We start from the raw sequence: 24513 nt of genomic DNA, 5'->3' as shown, positions 1-24513 counted from the left end.
TTACTCTATATACATGGGTTTCTCTGCAACATCATCACTGCTTGTGCACGCAACCGGGGGAAGGGAGAAGACGTGTTTTGTGTAGCTAGCTAGTAGTAGCGGCATAGCGTAAGTCAAAATGCCGAGGAGTTGTTGCGTGGTTAATTGTACCAACAGGGCCAGTGATGGGTGCCTGATGTTTAACACACCTAGGGGGAAGCATGCTTTTGCCAAAAACTGGCGGAGGTTATGGCTTCAAGCCATAAAAGGGGCAGACTGGGGTCATATGCAAGAGTCAGGCTCCCATTGTATCAATCAGAAAAGTTTCAGCTTGTTGTTGTTCAGCTCAGTGATATCTACCTGTCAGGGCTGTGGTACTCGAGTCTGGACCATAGACAGTTAAAGGTCTGGATTCGAGATAAGTTTAGACTGCTAGCTAAAGCTACGCCGATGTTTTTCTAACGTTAGCGCAACAGCGTTAGCCTAGCCTACTAAGTAAATATTACGACTGCCTTCGGAGTTTACTATATCTGCGTCCACGTTGCCAAGATAAGACCTGTGGCGTTAGTGCTCCTTTTGTACATAACTTTATTGAATGAAATATTAAGCTTCGCTCCTCTGAGATGGGTGGGTTTTTGTTAAGTTACATACAAAGCTAACTGGCTATAGTTAGCCTACATTAGCTAGCGGACATTAGCTAACGTTGCCGAGACAGTGGCAGTAGAGCTTCGGCGAGCTAACCAAGACAGTGGTGTCGCCCTCTCGCCCACAGTCAACCTCTGCTGCTAAAAACAATCAACCTGCAGTGATGTTTTGAAACAAACATATCGTACCTTTTCCCAGAAATCCTGGCCATTATTTTAAGGCATAAACCAACCATAAGGGTACACTCAGGAGTAACCCTGCTGCTAACACGGGCTATTACATTAGCCTAAAATGATCATTATAGCCATACATATATATCACAGTAACACTGCAAAATTAAAAACCGATAAATGATTAAATTGTAATCGGTCAAAAACGTTAGCTTTGTAAGACCATAGAGTATGTGTTATATAAATGCCATGACGAAATGAAGGGACTAAGACAATGTGCACTGAGACAAAAATGCGTTTGCATTATCGGACCAGCTCACCAATCTGGCTTTCTGCCCCTGGTATGCGCACACACCCTGTAATGTTTGTAAACAGGAAACCCGTCTATTCATCGTGTCAGGCTGTCTGTTGCGATGTGTTCAACGCGCAAGTTCATATCGCGATGACGATGAAAATTCGATGTATCGTTCAGCCCTAGTGGCAACTAATGCCGACCAATTAATGCAGACTAATTTCCAATATCGGAATGAAATCATGAGAGTCTTGCTAGAGTTGGGGCGCTACGCTTCGTCGCCATCATAATAAATCTCAGTCGCAGCTGTCTAACGTTAGACCCAGCAGCAGTGGGTCAGCAGACCGCTAACGTTAGACCCAGCAGCAGTGGGTCAGAGGACCGCTAACGTTAGACCCAGCAGCAGTGGGTCAGCAGACCGCTAGCGTTAGACCCAGCAGCAGTGGGTCAGCAGACCGCTAACGTTAGACCCAGCAGCAGTGGGTCAGCAGACCGCTAACGTTAGACCCAGCAGCAGTGGGTCAGTAGACCGCTAACGTTAGACCCAGCAGCAGTGGGTCAGAGGACCGCTAACGTTAGACCCAGCAGCAGTGGGTCAGAGGACCGCTAACGTTAGACCCAGCAGCAGTGGGTCAGCAGACCGCTAACGTTAGACCCAGCAGCAGTGGGTCAGCAGACCGCTAACGTTAGACCCAGCAGCAGTGGGTCAGAGGACCGCTAACGTTAGACCCAGCAGCAGTGGGTCAGAGGACCGCTAACGTTAGACCCAGCTGCAGTGGGTCAGCAGACCGCTAACGTTAGACCCAGCAGCAGTGGGTCAGCAGACCGCTAACGTTAGACCCAGCAGCAGTGGGTCAGAGGACCGCTAACGTTAGACCCAGCAGCAGTGGGTCAGCAGACCGCTAACGTTAGACCCAGCAGCAGTGGGTCAGCAGACCGCTAACGTTAGACCCAGCAGCAGTGGGTCAGCAGACCGCTAACGTTAGACCCAGCAGCAGTGGGTCAGCAGACCGCTAACGTTAGACCCAGCAGCAGTGGGTCAGCAGACCGCTAACGTTAGACCCAGCAGCAGTGGGTCAGCAGACCGCTAACGTTAGACCCAGCAGCAGTGGGTCAGCAGACCGCTAACGTTAGACCCAGCAGCAGTGGGTGCAGCAGTGGGTCAGAGGACCGCTAACGTTAGACCCAGCAGCAGTGGGTCAGAGGACCGCTAACGTTAGACCCAGCAGCAGTGGGTCAGCGGACCGCTAACGTTAGACCCAGCAGCAGTGGGTCAGCGGACCACTAACGTTAGACCCAGCAGCAGTGGGTCAGAGGACCGCTAACGTTAGACCCAGCAGCAGTGGGTCAGAGGACCGCTAACGTTAGACCCAGCAGCAGTGGGTCAGAGGACCGCTAACGTTAGACCCAGCTGCAGTGGGTCAGCAGACCGCTAACGTTAGACCCAGCAGCAGTGGGGTAACGTTAACGCGTAGACCCAGCAGCAGTGGGTCAGAGGACCGCTACCGTTAGACCCAGCAGCAGTGGGTCAGAGGACCGCTAACGTTAGACCCAGCAGCAGTGGGTCAGAGGACCGCTACCGTTAGACCCAGCAGCAGTGGGTCAGCAGACCGCTAACGTTAGACCCAGCAGCAGTGGGTCAGTAGACCGCTAACGTTAGACCCAGCTGCAGTGGGTCAGTAGACCGCTAAGTGATGCCAACGACATTGTCGCTCACTGTCGTTATAGTTGCGGAGTTAGAACGTTTTTTAAAACTCTACATTTATAGCTATCGTTCAGTCAAGGGACACACATGGAATAAATGTGAGCCTCACTTACACAGCCGGGGAAATGAAAAGTTGATTTACGCTGTCTCAGGTGTCACTCCTCTCCACATCGCCGTGTTGTCGCAGAACATCAACCTGGTTCGTCATCTGATCAGTCGCGGGGCTGACGTGACTGCACCGCGAGTCACCGGTCTGTTCTTCAGGAAGAGGAGAGGAGGACTCGTATACTACGGTAAGTCCCAACGCTCTCTGGTAAAATGATAAAACAGATAATGATGTGTGTATGATACAGTTAAAACACAGAAGAAAGTTTTCTGTTATTTCAAATTCTCTCATACAAAATGGCTCAGTTAGTTTCTGAAAACGGGGGACAAAAACAAAAAAAAACATACAGACATACTAACAGATATTTCTTAGAGTGCAGCCACAATGAACCCCAAGTTGCTCCTAATTAATGTGTATGCAAAAATGTATGTGTCTCTGTTTTTTGTGTTTGTGTGTGTCTGTGTGTTTTTTTGTGTGTGTGCGTGTGTGTGTGTGTCTCTGTGTGTGTGCATGCATGCGCGTGGGGTTTTGTGTGTGTGTGTGTGTGTGTGTCTGTATGTGTACATGTACGAAGTGACACAAACAGACGGTGTTTCAAAATGTACATTTGGTCAACAGGTGAGCACATCCTGTCTTTTGCTGCGTGTGCTGGGAACAAGGACATTATCTCCATGTTGATTGATGCAGGAGCCAGCACCAGGGTCCAGGATGAACGCGGTATGTAGGGGTAACCTTGACTAATGCACCAGGGTCCAGGATGAACGCGGTATGTAGGGGTAACCCCGACTAATGCACCAGGGTCCAGGATGACCGCGGTATGTAGGGGTAACCTTGACTAATGCACCAGGGTCCAGGATGACCGTGGTATTTAGGGGTAACCCCGACTAATGCACCAGGGTCCAGGATGACCGCGATATTTAGGGAACCCCGACTAATGCACCAGGGTCCAGGATGAACGCGGTATGTAGGGGTAACCCCGACTAATGCACCAGGGTCCAGGATGACCGCGATATTTAGAGGGAACCCCGACTAATGCACCAGGGTCCAGGATGACCGCGGTATGTAGGGGTAACCCCGACTAATGCACCAGGGTCCAGGATGACCGCGGTATGTAGGGGTAACCCCGACTAATGCACCAGGGTCCAGGATGAACGCGGTATTTAGGGGTAACCCCGACTAATGCACCAGGGTCCAGGATGACCGCGATATTTAGGGGTAACCCCGACTAATGCACCAGGGTCCAGGATGACCGCGATATTTAGAGGGAACCCCGACTAATGCACCAGGGTCCAGGAGACGCGTAGGGTAACCCCGACTAATGCACCAGGGTCCAGGATGACCGCGGTATGTAGGGGTAACCCCGACTAATGCACCAGGGTCCAGGATGACCGCGGTATGTAGGGGTAACCCCGACTAATGCACCAGGGTCCAGGATGACCGCGGTATGTAGGGGTAACCCCGACTAATGCACCAGGGTCCAGGATGACCGCGGTATGTAGGGGTAACCCCGACTAATGCACCAGGGTCCAGGATGACCGCGGTATTTAGAGGGAACCCCGACTAATGCACCAGGGTCCAGTATGACCGTGGTATGTAGGGGTAACCCCGACTAATGCACCAGGGTCCAGGATGACCGCGGTATGTAGGGGTAACCCCGACTAAAGCACCAGGGTCCAGGATGACCGTGGTATGTAGGGGTAACCTTGACTAATGCACCAGGGTCCAGGATGACTGGGGTATTTAGAGGGAACCCCGACTAATGCACCAGGGTCCAGGATGACCGCGGTATGTAGGGGTAACCCCAGGATGACCGTGGTATGTAGGGGTAACCCCGACTAATGCACCAGGGTCCAGGATGACCGCGGTATGTAGGGGTAACCCCGACTAATGCACCAGGGTCCAGGATGACCGCGATATTTAGAGGGAACCCCGACTAATGCACCAGGGTCCAGGATGACCGGTAGTATGTAGGGGTAACCCCGACTAATGCACCAGGGTCCAGGATGACCGCGGTATTTAGGGGTAACCCCGACTAATGCACCAGGGTCCAGGATGACCGCGATATTTAGGGGAACCCCGACTAATGCACCAGGGTCCAGGATGACCGCGATATTTAGGGGTAACCCCGACTAATGCACCAGGGTCCAGGATGACCGCGATATTTAGAGGGAACCCCGACTAATGCACCAGGGTCCAGGATGACCGCGGTATGTAGGGGTAACCTTGACTAATGCACCAGGGTCCAGGATGACCGCGGTATGTAGGGGTAACCCCGACTAATGCACCAGGGTCCAGGATGAACGCGGTATGTAGGGTTAACCCCGACTAATGCACCAGGGTCCAGGATGACCGCGGTATTTAGGGGGAACCCCGACTAATGCACCAGGGTCCAGGATGAACGCGGTATGTAGGGTTAACCCCGACTAATGCACCAGGGTCCAGGATGACCGCGGTATTTAGGGGGAACCCCGACTAATGCACCAGGGTCCAGGATGAACGCGGTATGTAGGGGGAACCCCAGGATGACCGCAGTACGTAGGGGGAACCCCGACTAATGCACCAGGTTCCAGGATGAACGCGGTATGTAGGGGGAACCCCGACTAATGCACCAGGGTCCAGGATGAACGCGGTATGTAGGGGGAACCCCGACTAATGCACCAGGGTCCAGGATGAACGCGGTATGTAGGGGTAACCCCGACTAATGCACCAGGGTCCAGGATGAACGCGGTATTTAGGGGTAACCCCGATTATGCACCAGGGTCCAGATACCGCGTATTAGGGTAACCCGACTAATGCACCAGGTCCAGGATGACCGATTGAACCGACTAATGACCATCAGTTATTAGGGTAACACTAAACAGGTCAGATGTATGGGGTAACCCTTCTTTAGCCACATACCGGTCCAGGATACGGGTATTTAGGGTAACCCGACTAACACCAGTCCAGTGCCGCGATATTTGGGGTAACCCATATGCACCAGGGTCCAGGATGACCCGATATTTAGAGGTAACCCCGACTAATGCACCAGGGTCCAGGATGACCGCGGTATGTAGGTAACCTTGACTAATGCACCAGGGTCCAGGATGACCGCGGTATGTAGGGGTAACCCCGACTAATGCACCAGGGTCCAGGATGACCGCGATATTTAGAGGTAACCCCGACTAATGCACCAGGGTCCAGGATGACCGCGGTATGTAGGGGTAACCCCGACTAATGCACCAGGGTCCAGGATGACCGCGGTATGTAGGGGTAACCCCGACTTATGTTCTGTTCTGCCGTACATGCAGATGAATGTCTCCAGTACCCGGAGGTCTGCTTTTATCTGCTGGTAAAGCTCCCATTGAATGACTCGCTTCAGAAGGGTTGAAAACCAGAAACTTTCCCTCCTTAGCGTCTAGTGTAGCACGGCGCCATAGCAACCATAAACACCACTGTCTCCAGCCGTTTGCTGCTTCCTGTTTGGTGCTGGAGGGAGCGCACCCATTGGTTGTTGACAATGTTCACATGATTTAACTTCACTACCAAGACTTCAAACTTAGGATAATATCAAACATGTTTGATTTTGTTTGAACGTCCAGACGGGAGAAAGACTGACTGGGACTGAGTTTTATGACCTTACACCAAATGATGGAGATGAAGGGAGACCCCCGACTCTCCCAGATTTAGACACAACAAATGAAATCCAGCTACAAAAAAAGCTGAAAGTTAGAAGTTTGAACGGATGTACAGCCTTTTGATTATTAATGGCCTTCTTTTCTCTCTTCTTGTCTCTTTTTGTATTCTCTTGTTTTTCTGTCTAGGTAACACAGTGCTTCACATTTTGGTTTTGCAGCCCAACAGGACGATTGCGTGCCAGGCTCTTGACCTGATTATGGCACGCGATGCCGAGCTGGACCAGCCAGTGCCACTCGACATGGTGCCCAACAAACGAGGCCTTACAACTTTTAAACTAGCTGCCAAAAAGGGAAACACTGTGGTGAGCATAGGCGGAAATCGCGGTGTGGTTTGTAATTAATATTTATTTAAATAATTGTGTAAACTGTAAAACTATAAAAATGCAAACGGGGTTATAATGTTACTTAGCTTGTATGGTAGCTTGTTGGATAGTTAGTTAGCTAGCTTGCTATTTCCACCCAGCGTGCCTTCATGCTACACTTGTTGAGATGAGCTGTCAGTCATCTGAGAGAGCGCTGGGCTTTCTACGCTGTGACAAGAGCTTGTGAACGTAACATTAAGTTGTTAATTTTTACTAATTTAGTGGCCGTCCGGCTGGCTAGTTAGCTTGTTCTCAGTTCAGCTTCATCTCTATAAAGTCCAGTTAGGACCAAAGATTTGAGACGAGACAAGTTTAAACTTGCAGCTGTTTGCAACGCATCGGTCTGCAGCATTGTGAAAGCTGCCAGTTCCCACCAATGAGACGAGACGGTGTATCAACTCCATAGCAACGACTCTTCGTACTTCCGTCCTAACTTACGACTTTCAGGCTTTTTGTAGCTGGATATATAATTTGTAGCGTCTAAATATGAATGTGGATAACGTTAGTGATAGTGAGATGCTTGTTACAGTTACATTTCTAGTGATGAATCGGCAAAAACACGTTTCATTTCTCTGATTCACAGCTTTGTTCTAGGCTCTCTCTTCAGTTACTCTCTAGCTCGGAGACTCAACCAGCTGACTTCTCTATTGGCTGTTGAAACAGGAGACGTCGCTTACGTTCTAAAACCAGCCTCTGGAGACTCCACCAGCTGATTTGCAGTGACACCATCAGCTGGTTTTAGTCCAGCTGAGACAGGCCGTTTCAAAGTACTGAAACGTTCTCTGCGGCGTTCTAAAACGGTTTTGTCTCGTCGGGAATCTTTGGTCTGAACTGGGCGATGTTTAAAGTGAATCCAGTAAAACAGCCTTGCCAGCGTTCCACAGCTACACATATGCTCTACAAGTACAGTTTTGGCTGTACCATTTGTGGCCCCTTCAATAATTGCTCTTAACAAATGTCATGTTTATTGTCAACTAATCTTATCCTCACTGGCATGCTTCCTTCTGTCTCTTTCAGGTGTTTCAGCAACTGGTCAATAAAAGGCGTGTGGTCCAGTGGAATATGGGCCCCCTGACCTCCATGCTGTACGACCTGACGGAGATAGACTCATGGGCCGACAGCATGTCAGTGCTGGAGCTCATCGTGGTCTCTCCCCATAGAGAGGTACAATCGTAGAAATCAAATGGATAGAAAGTCCATTGAACTGTTTGGCGTGGTCATTTGATTGGCACAACAAAATGGCAATTGTTGTTAGTTGTCACTGTGACTGTACTGCGCCATTAGGGCCGTAAACTGTGTCGCAGCTCGCTGGGAGGAGAGCGGCCCAAAGAAGGTCGAGAGACGTTCTCGGAGCTAAAGGGAGTGAGGAGGAGAGACAGTTAGAACCAGCGGCAACGGGTCAGCGGACCGCTAACGTTAGACCCAGCTGCAAGGACAATTCTGTTACGTTGATTTGAATGGAAATGGCCTTTCTATCCATTTTATTTCTATGAGTACAATACAGGATGCACTGTATTTTGGTAAATCCCTGACTGGTCTGAAATAATGATGCCGATACAGAAGCTCTAAAGGCATCCTCACCCAAATCCTAAGTTTAAGTCATATGTAAAACTTAAGGCTCCGACACACCAACCCGACGGCCGACCTTTGGCAGAAAAGGCAGTCGGACTGTCTGCCTCCCCGAGAAAAAAGTGCCTCGAACACACCGAAATGACGCCGACTTGAGCGTACGTACGTTGACGTAATACGTCTCCATAACAGCAGGCGGCGCTAATGTACATTGTCGCCCAAAAAAATGAAAACCGGCAGCTGATTGGACAAACTCCTCACGTGGGTCTGGCTTCTCCCGAATTTCAAAGCCAGACCCAGTCCCACAATGAGCTTTCCTTAGGATGGGCCATTTCTGTGTCTGTAGCTATTGAGGAGGAGAGAGGGGGGGCAAGGTGGAGCGTGGGGGTGTGGCCTTGACCAACTGCTGGTTTGAAAGCCATGATGTCTCTCTCTCATGGGGGGGCTAAATTCTCTGGGCGGGCAAAGCAGAGAAAGGGGAGGTAACCTTTCCCCTTATGACCTCATAAGGAGAAGATTCCTGATTGGTCCATCTCAGCTTTCATTTTCTCAAAGGCAGAGCAGGATACCCAGGGCTCGGTTTACACCTATCACCATTTCTAGCCACTGGGGGACCATAGGCAGGCTGGGGGAACTCACATTAATGTTAAAAAATCTCATAAAGTGACATTTTCATGCCATGGGACCTTTAAAGCCAATTGCTCCTCCAACTGACGACGGCACGGACCACACCGAACAGACTCGAGTAACTGACCTCGCCAGACTGTCGACGGCCAAAAATCGGGTTGGTTTGTCAGCTCCTTTAAACTTAGGTTTTGGCCAGGATTAGTATCCCCTCCTATGTAGCACAAACATAAACTTTAAAACCTTTTGTTCATGCTGCATTTCCCTGAACCTTCAATTCCCTTTGTATCATACACTAAGCGCTTCAGCACGGCCGTCTCAACCCCAAAACAGCCAAATAAAGAAGTAAAAGTTTATATTGAAGATACTATTCAAGTCGTATGTACGACCTAAACTTTTGGCCGACGATGCCCCGAAAACTTTTACCTTCTGTACGTTGATGTGATGCTGAGGAGAAATTGAAAACTAATTTTGTTTTGTTCACCAGCCAAGACGGATACTGGAGCTGACTCCTGTGAGGCAGCTGGTCAACCTGAAGTGGAACCTGTATGGAAAACATTACTTCAGGTAAAGTTTGACATCTGTAGTCCAATATCTGAACTGTACAAAATGTCCAGTCTTGTTTAACACTGTTTTTTTATCGCTCTGTTTTTCTGTGTCAGGGTCCTGCTGTTTGTCTACCTCCTGTACATCTGGATCTTCACAATGTGTTGTGTATTTCGCCCTATTATGGACATTCCAGTGAGCAACAATACCCAAGACAAAACCGTCATGATCCAGAAACCACTTAATGTGCGTAAATCAGGGCTGTCACTCGCTTCAAATCTTAAGCGTGATTGATCGCATGAGTGTCCTAGTTAACTTGCGATTAATCGCAATCATCATCTCTACACATATCCTCCAAATGTGGCTGTAATAACTCAAAGCGTTCAGGAGATATAGCTTATTTTATAATATATATATATATATATACAGTGCTCGAATTACGTGGAGCCAGAGGGAGCCGAGCTCCCATAGAGTGAGGACTGGCTCCCATGAAAGCAACAATTTTAAAAATCTGAGGGGGTCTCTCATATCTGAAGGTGTCTGCCATATGTGGCATTTTAATTTAATCTTAAACAATGCTCATTATCCATCCCTGTGGTCTCTTACCATTAAAGACGTTAAATTAAAAATATTAAATATAGGCTACGGGATGGAGACCTGAGCATACCCTACACTCATGAACGCAGCATGACTGCACTTCACCTCCACACCACTAGGCTATGTGAGCAAACCGCATACAGTCGATTTGACAGCACTCGCAAGTCCTAAGAAGTCACCTTGCTTTTAGCACCAAATACCACCAATACATCTTAAATATAAATAAATCTGTAGCTATCCTCTGTCATTCAGAGCTACGGAAAAGTTCCCAGATATTTTCAAACACCTGTCAGCAATACAATGCAATCTCTGATGGCGGAATATTCAGTGAATAGGCTACCCGACAACATCTCAGTGCAAATTCCAAAATTGTTCGTCTATTTATTACCACGGTTCAACACACGAGACGACCGAACACCCAAGTGTTGTTATCACTACGTGTACGTTATAAGACTAGAACATAGTTTGGCTGTGCAAAGGCTTCTAACTTCTGCCAGTTAGTGCATTTCCCCTGTGTATAAGTTAAAGACTACATGCATTATTGTGTTTGACACTGAGGATATCTGAGATGGTGGTCTGGTTCAAATGATTTTATTTCATTGTGAAATTGAGAATGACACTCAGACTAAATCATTTAGTCTATTTCTTTGTATTGTGATAGTGTAATGAAATATGGACTATTACAATCAATAATATGTTGAAATTAATTATAAGGAATCCATTTCTGTAAGAAAAAATCTCTCTGTCTGTTGTGCGCGTGTGTCCAGTTATAGAATAGGCCTACCTTGCGCATATACTGCGCAAAAGCACCACTCGCACCTAGGCTATTTAATTGTATAGCCTTGTAAGGCTATGTGCGGGGTGTGCCAACTTTTTTTATGAGATAGAGAGACCCCCTTAAAGACAAAAAGATAATTCGAGCACTGATACATTATGAGCCATGCTCATGGCTTTAGAGCTAACTTTCAGTTCCAACTATAGTTGAACTGTAATAGAAAGTCTTTCCGGCTTATGCCAGAGATCTTCTGTACCAAATTTAGTGAAGATGCTCAAAATCTCGGAGGATTAGGTAAAAAACTGATTAGGACTATGGCTGTCAATTAGTTCAAATATTTAAAAAAACATGTAGTATGTATTTTTGGGCAAGAAAGTAACCATGCAGATTCCCAAATTGTGATTGTGAGTTCATTAAATCACACCTATATGAAAATATGCGCTGACATTTTTTGGAGCTGCTGCTGGCCCACCGACAAAAGCACACGTCGACAGTATCTTCGTAATACTACTAGGCTACTACTACTACTACTACTACTAATAATAATAATAATAATGAGAAGGATTTTTTTTATCCTTTTGTATTTCTATTTCCTCTCTCTCTGCCTCAGGAGAGTTACGTGACACATGCGGACCACTTGCGGCTGGTGGGGGAGATAATCAGCGTCCTGGGAGCTGTTGTCATCCTGTTGCTGGAGGTGGGACTATGAAACATGCTTTATCTTCTTAAACACTGGGCCGTACCAGTCAACAGTTTGGACACACTTTTGGACTGGGAAGGTGTGTCCAAAACTTGACTGGTACTAGTTTACTTTAGAATCAGACATCAGATTTTATAAACTGTGTGTTTTGTGTAAAGTAACTTGTAACTAAAAATGTAACAGATGAATGTAGTGGACTAAACAGTCCAATATTTCTCTCTGAAATGTAGCGGAGTAGAAATAGAAAGTGGCATGAAAAGAAAAGACTCAAGTAAAGTACAAGGACCTCAACATTTGGACTGAAGTACAGTACTGGAGTAAATGTACTTAGTTACATTCCAGCGCTGCTGTACTCCCTCTTCCAACAGATCCCTGACATGCTGAGAGTGGGGGCAAAGCACTATTTTGGCCAGACAGCACTGGGAGGCCCCTTCCACGTTATCTTGTGAGTGGAAAACACATCTCAGCAGTGTAACAGCAAGAACACACCGCACGCTGAAGCGCCGCGAATAGCCGTGAAGCGTAGATTGGTGCCTGATCGCGTGCCTGGCCATTCATACCAGACTCGCATTTCTCCAGACCAGTCACAAAGCTGTGTGTGTGTGTGTGTGTGTGTGTGTGTGTGTGTGTGTGTGTGTGTGTGTGTGTGTGTGTGTGTGTGTGTCTTTCTCTCTCTGTGTGCCTGATCGCGTGTCTCGCTGTAGACACTTCTGAGAAGTCAAGACTGCAAAAATCACCATGATCCTAGGTGTTTTATTTTGAAATATGTTTTATTTTTCTAAAGCATCCGGCTGCACTGTTGTCTTCCTGTATTTGATTACCTGCCTGGCTCGACACATTCGCCCGCGGCTCGTGGAGGAAATAGAAAAGACGCCGAAACGAGTGCTGTAGCGCGCAGGCCGGATTGTAGCTGGTATGAACAGACAGATTGGATAACATGGGCGCCGAAATTACAATGGCTCTGCTTCACAGCTATTTGCGACGCTTCTGCGCCCGGTGTGTTTTGGCTGTGTGTTCTGGAATAGCCCTGACAGTAACTTCTGTGTTGTTTCCAGCATCAGCTACGCATGCCTGGTGGTAATACTCTGTGTGTTCAGAGTCTGCTCGGTGCAGGCGGAGAAGGAGGTGATGGCGCTGTGTTTAGTTCTCTGCTGGACCAACGTCCTGTACTTCGCCCGAGGTTTCGAAATGTTCGGCCCCTATGTCATCATGATACAGAAGGTAGGACTCGGTGACCCTTTCTCACTCCCAACTCGTAAAATATGGACGCTTGGTCAGTGTCTCTCAGCGTCAGATACCGACGCAATAAGTATCATTTAGCGTGTGTGTAAAACGCACCAGGCAGAGCAGCAGCTGTAAGATGACGTAGTATTAACAGAGACAACAGTAGAGAATAGTATGAAGAGAGATGACAGTAAAGAGTAGTATGTAGAGAGATGACAGTAGAGAGTAGTATGTAGAGAGACAACAGTAGAGAGTAGTATGTAGACAGACGACAGCAGAGAGTAGTGTGAAGAGATACAACAGTAGAGAGTAGTATGAAGAGAGACAGCAGTAGAGAGTAGTATGTAGAGAGTAGTATGTAGAGAGACAACAGTAGAGAGTAGTATGTAGAGAGTAGTATGTAGAGAGACAACAGTAGAGAGTAGTATGTAGAGAGACGACAGTAGAGAGTAGTATGTAGAGAGATGACAGTAGAGAGTAGTATGTAGAGAGACGACAGCAGAGAGTAGTATGTAGAGAGACAACAGTAGAGAGTAGTATGAAGAGAGACAACAGTAGAGAGTAGTATGTAGAGAGTAGTATGTAGAGAGACAACAGTAGAGAGTAGTATGTAGAGAGTAGTATGTAGAGAGACAACAGTAGAGAGTAGTATGTAGAGAGACAACAGTAGAGACTAGTATGTAGAGAGACAGCAGTAGAGAGTAGTATGTAGAGAGACAACAGTAGAGAGTAGTATGTAGAGAGACAACAGTAGAGAGGTATGTAGAGAGACAACAGTATAAGTAGTATGTAGAGAGACAGCAGTAGAGAGTAGTATGTAGAGAGACAAGTAGTAGAGAGTAGTATGTAGAGAGACAAGTAGTAGAGAGACAGCAGTAGAGAGAGTGAGTATGTAGAGAGACAGCAGTAGAGAGGTATGTAGAGAGACAACAGTAGAGAGTATATGTAGAGAGACAGTAGTAGAGTAGTATGTAGAGAGACAACAGTAGAGAGTATGTAGAGTAGTATGTAGAGAGACAACAGTAGAGTTAGTATGTAGAGAGAATAGTAGGTAGAGGGACAAATAGTGAGTGTTGTAGAGAGAGCAGTAGTGGTAGAGGCAGTAGTGGACGATGGAATGAGACACATGAGACCCTGATTGTCAAGCCACAGAAGGTTAGGAGAAAATATAAAATAAAATATGTACGAGCACAGAGACAGTGAAGGTAGGAATATGAGACACGGAGTGAGATGGTTTTTTTTTTTTTTTTTTTTTTGTTTTTGTTTGTTTTGTTTTTTTTTTTTTTTTTTTTTTTGTTTTTTTTTTTTTTTTTTGTTTGTTTTTTTTTTGTGTTTTTGTTTTTTAAGGAAAGAACCATGGAGTGAAAACACAAAGCAAACAGGAAAGAAAAGAGAACAATGAAAACACCAGAAATAGGTAATGTGACCCAGGAGAATAACAGATCAGAGTGGACAGTGAAGTGACAACAAGTATGCAGAAAGCACAGCCGCCAGGAACACATGGAGGATGACTGAGAAGGTTAGGTAGAACACTAAGAGTAGTATGTTTAGAGACAACAGTAGTATGTTAGAGATGACAGTAGATATGTGAGAGAAACAGTATGAGAGACAACAGTAAGGAGAGATGACAGTAGAGAGAACATAGGTATGTGAGACAACAGTAGAGATTGAGAGATGGACAGTAGAAGTAGTGGAGAGGACAACAGTAGAGTGGACTTGGAGAGACAACAGTTGATTTAATGGACATACTGGATATTGGATATATGATATGACAGAAAATACAGAAAGATATAGGGTTGCGATGGAGGATAAAGTGGTACAATGGAATGTTTGAAATGGGATATACAATGAAGGAATGGAATAGGTACCTTCAATTTCCCATCACCCCTTGATCGTATATGTGGTGCAGGTCTCCTATACTATCTTCGCCTTCGTCCTTCTGGTGAATCTACTGATAGCCATGATGTGTGAAACGCAAGTGAGGGTGGCCGAGGAGAGAGACGAGCTGTGGAGGACTCAGGTACACAGACGCACACACACACACACACACACACACAGACACACACACACAAAAATTGCAGCTACAGGGCTGTTCCAGTCATTCCCCGGCTGCAATGAGAGTGGAGAAACTCCAAGAGCGCGTATGCAGAAGACCCTGTAAATGCTGACCAATGAGAGCAGACTGAGCTTTTTCAGGAGGGGGAGCTTAAAGAGACAGGTGCTAAAACGGAGTTTTTCAGACAGAGGGGGAATACATTCAGACAGACTGTCTAAGAAGAACAATGTGTATCTTGAACATTAAAGCATGTCAACATGTTCTAATAGAAACCCAAAAATATATATGAACCTGAAAATGAGTATGATATGGGACCTTTAAAATGTGCTGTGTCTCTCTGGACTTGCATCTAAAGACACAGACACATCATCATGTTCCTGTGCATTGCTGTGTCATGGTAACGAGCTGTGTTGATGTTGTGAAGGTGGTAGCTACGACTCTGATGCTGGAGAGGCGGCTGCCCCGCCGCCTGTGGCCCCGGCTCGGGATGTGTGGGCTCGACTACGGCCTGAGCGATAGCTGGTATCTCAGGTAAGAACAGAAAATAGCAACGCATCGCACATAAACACACATAAACGCACAATAAACATGCATGAAACATAAGCATACATTATCTCATCCAATGCATTCAATAAACATTCGATAGGAGCGACCGTGCCTTTGCAGTAGGAGCCCCCAGACTCTGGAGTAAGTTGCCTCTGTGGTGAATCTGTGCTGCCTGCATGATCCGACATGCGCAAGATGTTCGCACATACGCAGATGATAATCCCGTTTACGACACTGCACGATCTGTTCATTTCACAGCGCTCTGGTGGCGTACCAACGGGCCTAATACCATATAGCAATGAATTGCAAAGGGGAGTGTGGAGGAAACTGAAGGTTTGCCTCAGACTTCATTCCACATGTAACCAAAATGGTGTATGTTCATGTAACATGTAACAACTGGCAACCACGTAAACACCTCATAATATTCATTTTTTTGTATATAGTATTCGGAATAATAGTGGATATTGGTGTGCGTGTGAACGTACTCTCTGATGTACAGTATGTGAATGAGAGGGCTATTTTAAAACAAGAGCAGTCCCTATGTAACACATTTTCATTTTGAACGTCCCCATGGAAACGAGAATCCTGAAGCCAGTTCCGTCTGTCAGTAGCATAAAAGTTAAAAGCACTCTTTCCTAATTTACAATTGATGAAAAAGTAAAACAAATAAAATAAAAAAAACTCCCATAATCAAAAACAATGAAGGTGTGTGTCCATTGTCAGCATAATTTCCATTCATTTCTATGGGAGCAGCCGTGCAATGCATTCTAGGAGTGTCGCCCGCTCCTCATTTGCATAAAGTTGAATCCAGCCAACTTCATGCAAATGAGGAGCGATGGCTGCAGCTGATTGGACGAACGGCTCATTTGGAATACAATCTGGTATTTTACAAAAATATGTTTCTGAAACATTTTTAAGAGAGAAATAGGCCGTGCAGCTGCTGAATCTGTCTTCATTTCAGATCACCTAAGGTCAGTTTGAAGGATTTCCGTCAGCTTTTGAGAGGCGTCACACCGAGCCGCCCGTTCCTCATTTGCATAAAGTTGAATCCAGCCAACTTTATGCAAATGAGGAGCGGCGGCTCGACTCACTGCCTCTTTTCGGTGAACTATTTTCGTAAAATACCAGATCGTATTACGAATGAGCCGTCATTATGGTCTGTTTTGAAATCCGGGAGCAGCCAGCCCCCACGTGACGTGTTTGTCCAATCAGCTGCAGGCATCACAGTTGTAGGAGGGCGGAGCCTGTTTTCTTTGCTTGTCATTGGTCAGTAGAGAGAAACTGGGGGCGAGCTCATTAGCGTGCAATGCTGGGAAGCGGGGCGATCCCATCCGTGATAACAACGCGTATATGGACACTAAGAATCAGAAATGTTGGAACAAATGATTGTAGAATGTTTGGCCTGATGGACCAAACTTTAAAAGTTGTTCTGCTTGTCATCTTGCTGACAGACCAGACAAAGCATGATTTCAGACTTTTCACATCTCCTCATCAGGATGTTGTTGTTTTCGGCTTACTTTTCATCCGTCTATCTCACTTACATCACGAAAAAAATCTGTCGTTGTTTACTTCCTGAAGAAGTAAAAACAAAACAAGTAAAATAGTTTCTTCAAACTTAAATCAGCAGGAATAAAAAGACAAATCAACGCTGACCCTTCCAGCTTGTCTTTAAGGTGTGCTGGGCGTCTAACATTTATTATTGTATCTACTAGAGTCCAGACGGACCGGAACCAGAAACACAACCAGACGCCGCAGAACCAGAACCCGGACCAGCCGCTTCAGGACCAGGACCAGAACCTGACCCAGGAGCTGCAGATCCAGGAGCTGCAGTTCGTAAGAGCAGAGCTGCAGCAGCTCGGGTTTATGATCCAGAAGCTGGTTCAGAACCGGACCCGGTCCGACTCAGGCTCACAGATCTTCGTCTGAAGGCATTCACACTCTGATATGCATATATGCATACACGCATATATACCAAACGTGTACCGAGACGTTTTGGTCCCTCTTTTGCTTTTTGTCGGAAAAAGGGACGAAAATGTTGAAAAACGTGAAAAACAAACGTCGAAAAAAACTTCATAAGAGAGACCATACCAAGATCTCCTCTTCTTTTTATTAAGATCATTTTTTGGCCGTTTTCAAGCCTTTATTGGACAGGACAGCTTAGATAGGCAAGGAGAGAGAGATGGAACGACATACAGCAAAGGGACGGAATCGAACCCGCGGCCGCTGCAGCAAAGACAGAGATCCTGCACATGGGGCGCACTCCACCCAGGCGAGCCACCCGACCTCCAACAGAAACAAACTGCTGGAAGAACTGCACCTTTTGGGACTAAACCATCTGGTATTTTAGCAAGATGTAGTCGAATATCTTAAAGTTGGAACATTTTCAGGAAAATTCGTAATATTTATAGAAAAGAGATGTCTGCTCTGATGGACATATTAGCTTCCAACTTTCCAAAACACACAAGAACAGAGAAAGTCGTTTTGGTGCCTAAACTTAACCGTAATCTCCCCCGAAAAGACCGGCAGCTCGCGGTGCTCTGCACCCGGCTCACAGTCACCTATTCTCGGGTAACTGAACCACCAACTACCGCTGACCTGACAGAGCACCACACAGAGCACCACACGGAGCACCGTAGCCGGCGTCACATGGTTTATCGCATGCGCAGTTGTGAAGATTTCTTTTGCGCTCTAGCGCCCCGCACGGGCCTCTCTTACATCCACAGTCACTGTATATTACAGCTGCGAGACCAGAGATCTGCTCCCAACATCAGCATTTTTCTTCAGCTAATGTTAGTGAAGCAGGTGGCCCGGATCTTAGAGGGCTACGCCTGTACTCATAGAATCTGGAGTTACAATACGTAACTCTCGTTCTATTTCGTATAGGCTTTGCCCTCTAAGAGCTGTCGCTATTGGGTCAAGGGCGAAGCCGATGTAGTCAACACCACCTGTGACAACAAAATCCACAAGCAGATGGCATAGACTAGCTCCTCTTCCTTCTCACACTGTATCATACGGACCCATTCAGAAGAACGCGTTGTATTGGGACAGAGTAAAACCGAACGACGCCGATTTATGTTTTCCTCCATGGGTGCTCACGGTGGCACGCCTTTTAAAAAAATAAAAAATAAAAAAAAGTAACTCAGGACAGCGCCACTTCTCACAAATACAGGTGAAAAGTTTAACCGACACGTAACCGCGATCAGCTTCGTGGGAAAATAAGAATCAATGCCGTCCTGTCTGCCCTGGTGGTGGATGGCGTCGATGCACTTGCATCATTAGGTTTTGTATTTTTAATAACAAAGCTGTCCTTTTTAGTCCATTTACCTAATGCACATGCACACACTGTATTTAATTTAATTGTTTATTTAGATAGGGACATTGCATATTTATGGACATCAGTACAAGTACACAATGTAAATATGCTAGAGTTAGCACCATAGCTAATTTTCATCCATTGTCTATTATAACATGTGATTGTCACACATAGTGAAACGTGTGAGGCAGTGGAAAGGGAAGCGGGACTGAGAAGTTGTTGATGTTCAAATTTCTTGGATCTTCGCAAATCCTACCTACGGCACCTTATAGTGTGGGGTGTCACTAAAGAGGCGTTTTCATCCGAGAGATGCTGTGATTGGTGGATAGGATATGGAGCAGGGGACTGACAGCGACATAACCAATCACAGGTTTAATTTTAAATGAATGTAGCCTACTGGCAGTCTGGCACACGTGGGTGCTCAGTATTTTCCGTGGGTGCTCCGAGCAAACCGAACGGCTGAAAAACACTGCGATGGAGGATTTTTTCTTTTTCTTTTGGTTGGAGCAAATGAAGCGAACTCCAGATATGGAAGCAGCCTGAGTCTGAGAGGAACCAGAACAGCCTAAAGTCCAGAATGTCTCAGAAATGTAAAAACTAAATGAAATAGTAAGAAATGTGATGTTCTGTAACTTGCATCATTTAAATAAGAAGCACAACTTGTCATTAATGTGCTGTTTTTCTTGTTTAACTATATTTGATTTATTATCTGATCTTCTCCGTGTCTTCCTTCATTAGAAATTATTTGAGCTTGTTTCTCCGTCTTAATTTTATTGAAGCTCTTTTGTTTTTTAAAGATGACTTTTGACTTTTCTACAGTAACCCCGGCCACCCACATTGTTCAGGTACTTTGCCCGAGTATTTTCATATTCAGATTTTGCTTTAACTTGTGTTTTTGGTTATTGTGCACATGCCAAATAAAGAACCTTATTGAATGCACCATCTTTCTTTTGGTACTTGAAGTTTATTTTGATGCAACTACTTTTGTACTTTTACTTGTAACCGAGTAGTTTTTAAGTTGAATTTAAAAACAAATTACAATGCACTGCTAAAGTGAGTAATTGTACGTACGATGTAGCCTACATTTTACTCCCGCCTCCCACAACGCAACGCGGCCGTGTTTTCCCGGAGGAGAAGAGGCAAGTCATTTTTACAAGATGACATAAATAGCTCTATTTGGAAATAATAAATCATTCTTGACTACTGGGGTGATTTTGTATGGGAGTGCATCTACATAGAAATTAAAAATGAAGTAGGAACTTTTCTAATGTGAACCATTCTTCGTTCTACTTTAATACTTTACAAACACCAGAGCAAGAGAGTGCTGTGACTACTCTTCTGAAGAGATTTTGGAGAGGGACATTAGGTAGTTAAATACACTGGTTGACTGGCATGACACCATTGTATTCATATAATACCATCAATCCAGGATAGAGTGAATGATACTAATAATGCATGCATGCTTGTTTGATAAATTGATCAACATTGATTGTGATAGGTGGTTGGCTGTGCATGCGGAGCCTGCCTGTCACACACTAGCAACAATCTGTGTGTCCAAGAACACTTAAATTAGTGTAAATGACGTTATATCAGACACAGACTGCTGTTGCAGATTAGTGTTACGTTTCCAGCGTCGCGGCTCTGAACCATAACGTTAGTTGTGACAGACGCCTTGTTTCTTTATGCTAAGTATATTAGCTTTAGCCTAGCTTTCTGCGGTGAAAAATGGCCCGGGATTAGTTTGTCTTTGCAGCCAACATAAAACACTGACTACTGTAGCTTCACTACCCGTGGAAAAGCATCACTGTGTCTCACGGTACTTTTCCACACACGGAGAGCCTCACTTCCCGTATCGACAAACCCCGTCGGACTGACGTTACTGTTCGGTTTGAATGATGAACAGAACCCAAATGCAGACAGAACGTAGAGCCAAGAGTGTGAAAATAGCAGGTTTTATTTGAAGGAGCCCTGCCATACATAACCGTTTTTACTTGCATTTTTTGAAATATGTGAGGTCCATATGTGTGTGTGTTATGTGGTGAATGTGAAAATGAACTGCTACCTCCTCTGTCAGCTCTAGCCACTGAATAGAACTAAGCAGAGAAATCAGACCAATCACAAAAGCTGGTCAGTCTGACATCATGTTGCCTGAGCTCATTACTATTCATGAGGTCACCCAGTTGGGCTGGGTAAAGGATTCTGACAGCCAGGCTCTCATTGGCTAGCTGTTAGCCAATCAGATTCAAACCGCTTAGCTTGTTGAATATTAATGAGAACTGGCAGAAATCGAGCTGAGTCTTCCTGCAGGCTTTCTATACCACGCTAGAATGTCTTGAAACAAGGTAACCAAGGCATTTTTTCCACAAAAAATGTTACAGAGTCCATGGTAGAACTTCATACATTACCACAAAGTCATCAAATACGTGTGGCAGGGCACCTTTAAAGTACTCAAGTATCAAGTACTTGTACAGGTTTCCAGGGTGGAGAACAGGTCCGGTGGTTTCTCTGGGAAGGAGCGGGTCCGTCAGTGGAAAGCAGTAGGCCAGCTAGTGGTGGGGTCCAGTGGTGGTGGTTCTGGTCTGGTGGATATATAATAATAATAATAATAATTTATACTTTGAATTATTATAAATATATTATAAATATATATACGCAAGGGAAATTGCAATGTTTTCACTCCGTTGTTATAATTATGCACATTACAAACAGGCCTGAATTACACACACACACATGCTCAGTACCTATACAGGCACTAAATGGAGAGATGTCAGAGTTGGGGTCTGCCCATAGACAGGTGCCCTGAGCAGTTGGGGGTTTGGTGCCTTGCTCAAGAGGACCTTTGTAGTGCCCAAGAGGTAAACTGGACCCCAGCTCCCTACTGACTGAGCTACTGCCACTGTGGTGGCAAATTTTATTTTAACCATTATTGATTAATGATTTTAACCATTTGTTTTTAAAGATTGTTTTAAACCTCCACAAAATGCTGTTCCTTCCTCTTAGACTCTTAAAGACCAAAGAGGGACAGCTGCAGCCATGAACTCTCAGCCTAGTGGTTTCTTTTTAAGAAACTCTAGCTTCTCATTTGTTTAACTTTTTTTGATGTTTAGATTTTAGGTTAGAAATGCTCATTCAGTTGTACCTGTGAATCTGGATTCCTCTATTTTGCAAAATATAATAAATGCTCAAAGACCAGACTTTTGTTTAAGTCTCAAACAGTCTTTATTCGTTTTCATTTTAATCATTGATATTTACTAAACTCTGCTGCTTCGAGAAAACTTCCACCACACCACCCTCACAGGAGTGGAGCGGTAGCAGGAGTCAGGTCCAATGGCAGCTGAGGCACAAGAGACAGGATCATCATCATCACATTCTACCAGAAAGGTACATTTCCACTTTTCTTTTTAAATCTGAACATTAAGCCATATGAAGGACAGGTTAAACTATGAGAAACACATATCGTGCCATCTCAGCATGTTTTTATGCCTGAATAAAAGACCTTTGTAATAAGCATTTCACCCCCTAAAATGTCAGGCCGGGTCACTGACAAATTTCTAATTGTCAGAAAGGTTTCCTAATGACTTTCTTTGATACAAATAGAAAGATTATTGATCACATGTCCCTGATTGTGTCTGACATGGTTTTGTAACTCCTATAAGAAATATAAGTGACTTTGTGGTTAATTGTAGTGGATGGTAAGCACAGAATAATCGCCAGCTACTCATAAGATTGTAAAAAATCTTCCTTTACATCCCAGATTTTTACAAATATGAAATAGTGGATATATACCCCCCCGCTTTCATGTACACAAATTAATGAATAATTTCTTGTAACTTTATATAAAATCCAAATTCTCTCTCTCTCTCTCTCTCTCTTCTTTTTTTTTTTTTTCTCTCAACACTGTCTCCTCATCTGATGATTTTTGTCATTTAAACAAGTAGTTTAAAACTTTTACAGCCAACTTAATAAAATCTCGGGTTTTATTCGGGCTTAAGTCCATAAATACATGGATTCAGGCATGGAGAACGACAACCGAAGGCTCAGTTAGCAACGATTAGCTCCGTTAGTGGTTAGCTCCGGTTAGCTCCATTGTACAAGATATGGAATGAAGGAGACTGCTGCGGACAGGGGTAACAATGGCAGTGTGGCTGCGGTGTTTCTACGGTTTGTTAATACAGTTATTCCCACGCCAAAACCAGCAGCAGCATGCTACTAGCCTGACGTGAAGCGCTGACATTGTCATGCACGAGGAGCGCCACTTCACAAGGGGGAGGGGCTGGAGGCCGCTGGTCTGTGTGCGCTGTAAAAAAATACACATTGTTGATTGGGGGTGAAAAAATCTAATTCTGATTTTATCTACCTAGTCGGGACTCAATCTACCTGGGCAGTGCACCCAAGTAGAACCTATGTATGGGAAACACTGGATATAATTTGAAGGTTTTTGTTTCCTCTGTGGCTTTCCTTTCCTTTCATGGCCAACCTAGTCTGGACTGCTGTCCGACTGGAGACCACCATCCCGAGCCAACGCGCTCCCCGTGGCTGATGGTGATGCTGTGTGGGCACGATTTTTGGCCGTCCTCCGGGCACAGTAAATTCAAGTAAAAGAAGGCTTTGCTTATCATGTGGGAATGCACCACACGCATCTCAGATGTGGGAGGGGTCATTTCTAAATCACATGAGGTCCCCAGATGATACTGATCCTGTGTGAATAGGCTTATAGATAATACAAACTACCTCCTTTTTTTTCTGTCTTAATTCTGTTTGTGTTTGTTTCCCTTTTCCTGCAGCTGTTGGTAGTTAAAGAAGAGGTTCCCCCTGAGCAGCAGGAGTGTAGCTCCAGTGTGGACCAGCAGGAGTCAGAGCCCCCCCCCCACACATTAAAGAGGAACAGGAGGAACTGTGGTGCAGTCAGGGAGATGATGTGGGAGAAGATTTAGCCTCAAGTCAAATCTGAAGAGACACCTGCAAACTCACACAGGAGAGAAACCATTCAGTTGCTCAGTTTGTGATCAAAGATTTTTTCAAAAAGCCCATGTGAATAAACATATGAGTATCCACAGGGGATAAAAGTCACAGCTGCTCTGAGTTGGACAAGATTTTCACAAACGAGACAAATTTGAGACAACACCCTAGAGTCCAGAGAGGGGAGAACCGATTCAGCTGCAGAGTTTGTCACAAAAGATTTGCCTAACATTCAACGGGCGGAACACATGAATGTTTTGGTCATCAGTCAGGTTTAAACTCTTTGAAACATGATTTACTGGTGAAATAACTTATTGGTATTTAGGGTTGCAACTAATGGCGTAACTCTGGTTTTGGTTACATTTTTAATAAACCATGTAATTTGGATCATATAGCCTTAACAAAAAACAACCGTTCGTTAAAGCGTAACTCTCGCCAAAATACAACCTAGGGTCTTTTTGTGAATGTTCCTGAGTCAAACTTTCGTTTAAAAGCATAATTAGGACGGAAACGCCACTTTTAAGATTCACCGTATTCTCGTTTTTCGGTCACATGGCCTTTCGAATGGGAGTGCTAGAGGCACTAGTATGATCACATCAAAATTGCTACTTTTAAAACACTAAGAAGGCTTGACACAACATAAAACTTAGCTCCAAGTATCACCAGGGGCT

General features: G+C 45.2%; 1 pseudogene; it reads left to right on the top strand.

Annotated features, from left to right (window-relative positions):
* The window catches only part of LOC120571076, a 25798-nt pseudogene extending 6658 nt beyond the window's left edge, over nt 1–19140 (top strand).
* The last annotated feature ends 5373 nt before the right edge of the window (nt 19141–24513 follow it).

This window comes from Perca fluviatilis, chromosome 13, assembly GCF_010015445.1.
Source record: "Perca fluviatilis chromosome 13, GENO_Pfluv_1.0, whole genome shotgun sequence".
NCBI lineage: Eukaryota > Metazoa > Chordata > Actinopteri > Perciformes > Percidae > Perca > Perca fluviatilis.
This window is presented reverse-complemented; position numbering and strand designations above follow the sequence as displayed.